This window comes from Triticum aestivum, chromosome 7A (assembly GCF_018294505.1).
Source record: "Triticum aestivum cultivar Chinese Spring chromosome 7A, IWGSC CS RefSeq v2.1, whole genome shotgun sequence".
Lineage (NCBI taxonomy): Eukaryota > Viridiplantae > Streptophyta > Magnoliopsida > Poales > Poaceae > Triticum > Triticum aestivum.
This window is the reverse complement of record NC_057812.1, coordinates 5563213-5566702: the sequence shown is the minus strand read 5'-3', so window position 1 is coordinate 5566702 and position 3490 is coordinate 5563213. Positions and strand designations below refer to the sequence as shown.

The 3490-nt window shown below is 47.4% G+C and overlaps 1 pseudogene; it reads right to left on the bottom strand.

Annotated features, from left to right (window-relative positions):
* Positions 1-400: 400 nt before the first annotated feature.
* On the bottom strand, positions 401-3253 carry LOC123154152 (MDIS1-interacting receptor like kinase 1-like; annotated as a pseudogene).
* Between the last annotated feature and the right edge of the window lie 237 nt (positions 3254-3490).

Below are 3490 nucleotides of genomic sequence, written 5' to 3'. Positions count from 1 at the left end.
GTAACAGTCTTCTTTCTCTCCATCTAATAAAGAACGGCCTGCGGCCCTTCGAAAAAAGAAGTTCAAACTCTGTTTTGCTAAAGCTGATATCCCCCTTGATCATACTGGCAGCTTCCTCGAGTTTGCCTGCTAGTTGGATTTCGCCGATTCTTGGATACCAAGATCAACTGCTGTGGACCTCCCTGAGCCTCCTGATGGCCCTGATCAAACTGTCGTCAAACACTTGGGACATCTACATGATTTGGTGGAACTTGGATCCTCTGACCCACAGATACCCTGCTTCCATTAGATCAGGTCGGAGATGACTCCATGGTCAATCTGGATCTGTTATCGGCAAGGTCCGAAGAGCAGGTTTCTATAGCATTGATAATTCAGTGGTTGTTTACTAGTATGTTAGGTGCCTTGCTTTCAAGCTGAAGGTTTGCAATACTCCGCGCTATCTCTCGGCACTTGTAGAAGAAAAGGGCAAGCTCCTCCCTTGGTTTTGGGGCATCCTGAAGGTTTCTTTTCAAAGAAAACACAAAAGCAGAGCCACCATCTTGGTCTACAGTAACATCCTTCAAAGTACCACTGAACATAGTTCATCCGCTGAGCTGATCTTGCATGCCACTTTGCCCTTCACTTGTACTGAATCCTCACTGGTTATGTATCTGAAACAAAAATGACACGGTCGATAAGAATTCATGAAAAGAAATGGTTATTGACACAATAGATGAATTATTTAAATTCAAGCAGACAAGAACAACAAAATATTTCACAGAATAACGATGCAAACTAAACTGCAATTACAATCACTCACAGGGAGAGGTTACATTTAGTACAACAGCCTAACAGATAGTGATCATCCAAAATAGTAAAATAGTTGTGTTCTGCTAAGAGCATTTGATTTTTTCCATCAAGTGCCCACGAAGATCATAGATCGGCTCTCCTGAAAATGTTTTAATGGGAATACTTCCTAGAAGTTTGATATGTTGCCAGAGACATAAGCATGTTGTGCTGCCTACATAACTCAATATCCTGTAAGAAGAAAGTTCATTTCACAATTTCCAAATGAGCAAGCACTCCAAAAACTAACATCACTAAGAATACTCCAAAGTTCGTATATGCATGAGTGGAGCAGTCAGGAACACAACAGACACTGTGAAGTGTGGAAGAACCATTTTGATATAAAGGTGCCCATTGTAATCAGGGATGTCTCATTTTGATTCATTTTTCACATGAACAGTAGGGAAGACCTTTACTCTTTATTTTCCTTTTTCCAAAGTAAAAAAGTCACTTGGCTTAGCCGGTGGCATTACAGGTTATAGCAGGTGAGAAGGCCACCAAATCGCCCACGCCCACAGCCGCGGCGAAGTCGTTTGAGAGCCATCTGCATTGACGGTCTTTGCTGAGGATCCTCAATAGTGCAATCCACGCCCAGCCTGAACATGGTAGCCATCTCCTCCATGTACAATGCTTGATCTGGGATGCCATTGTCCACGGCAATCTTGAACCGTTCCAGCTTCTTTGCCATCAGCTCACTGCAGTTGTCACGTGCCCATATGGCCAACTGACCATCCACCCCATTGGCCATCCGCCCTGTGACAAGCTCCAGCAGCACCACACCAAAGCTGTATGTGTCTACCTTCTCCGTCAGCTGGCTTGCCGCCCTCCCATATTCTGCAATTAATCATTTATATATGACTAGTTAGTAAATGACCACACTAGTTATAAGATGGATTTAAAAAAAAAAACTCATTGCATCCCCACCGTACCTGGAGCTGCATACCCAAAGTTACCAAACACAGTCTCCACAATAGGCAATGGTTGGTTGAGCCCGGCCATGTTCATCTGTGCAGCACCAAAACTGGCTATCACGGCCTTGAAATTCTGATCAAGCAAGATGTTACTAGAGTTGATGTTGTGGTGTACAACTGGTTTGTTGCATCCATGGTGCAAGTGACAGAGCCCTTTGGCCACGCCGATGGCGATGGCCCTCCTCTCCGGCCAGCTCAGCGGCAGTTCACCCTCCTCCCGCCTGTGCAGCCACTGGTCAAGACTGCCGTTCACCTGGTACGTGTAAACAAGCATGATCGCATTTTCCCTCTGGATGAAGTGTAGGACGTTGACAATGTTGTCGTGACGGATGCTGGCTAATAGGATCATCTCCAACTTGCAGCGGTTCTCCAGATCACCGTCCACTATTCCGTCCGAGTTCTGGAACTTCTTGACGACCAGCGTGGTTGGGTGACCGATGCCAGCAGTGCCCTGAATGTGGACTAAGTAGAGTTGTTCGTCCTCTCCTATCCTTCTGCTAGCCCAGATGCTTCTCTGATTACTTTCAGTGAGGTTGTCGACTATGCCTTGATCATTCAGCACAATGGGCAGCATCGCCACAGGACGGCTGGTGCGTCGGAGCAGCCGTGATCCAGCCATTTTCAGCAGCTGTGGTCACGCGGGAAGAGGTTCGTGTCAAAGCTGCTCAACCAGTCAACCTGCACACACATTATTATTTAACTATTGAGAGATAGAGAGGGATGCATATTGGTAATTATATTGAAAGCCAAATGTTGACAGCTACGACAAAGATCAGTGAATCTGAAGAATGTTTTGGCATTTTGAACTACTCTAGTGGCCTAATACATGATACAAGGATCAAATGATGATAAACTGGTTGTAGCCTGCACCTACTATCTTAATCTCTTATGTTTGCAACAAAACATGCTCTACTAGGATTGAATTACTAGTGCAAACCACCTGATAACATTCAGAATCCAGAGTAGTGTAGTGTAGTGGCTGTTCAATACAGGACTTAGGACATACCAGTAGATAGCAGAGAGGAGGCATCAAATTAGCTGAGGGGAAACGTAGAGGGGGAGCGGAGGAACGTGCGCGTGAAAGGAATTTGACGGTGGATCACGGGCGTTGGAGATCAAGGCCGGCGGTCGGAGTTGGAGAAGAAGGCTGCAGTATGTGGCACGGGAGCTCCAGGTGGTGAGGGATTCGGCTTCGGAAGGTCGATCCGCGGCAGTCGTGGTGCCGTCCGGCCGACGCCTCATCGGGCCGTACCGGCGGGCGCGCGCTGCCCTCCTGCACGCCGCGGCGTCTCCTTGGGCCGCCTCCCACCCTCCTCTCGCTTGCGCAACCAAAGCCACGGCTCCAAACCGGGAGGGAGGCATTCCCGCCGACAGGCCGTGGATCTCTATCTCTGGGTGGAGATTGGGAAGGACGGCTGGTGTCAGCGGCGGCGGCGTGGGGAATGGAACAACAGAGATGAGGTGGACTGGTGGAGGTGGCGGTGGAGGCGGGGATCCATAGCCATAAACTCACCGGTGGACCCTGTTTGTCTTTACACAATTTTTTAGATTTTGGTGATTCGGGTAGGTACTCCGTATTATACAAGAAATTCCATGTGTCCATGAAAACTTCTAACCTACTCATCATCAAACATAAAAGATAGTAGAAAGTAATTACATCTAGATCTGTAGACCATCTAGTAACGATTAGAAGC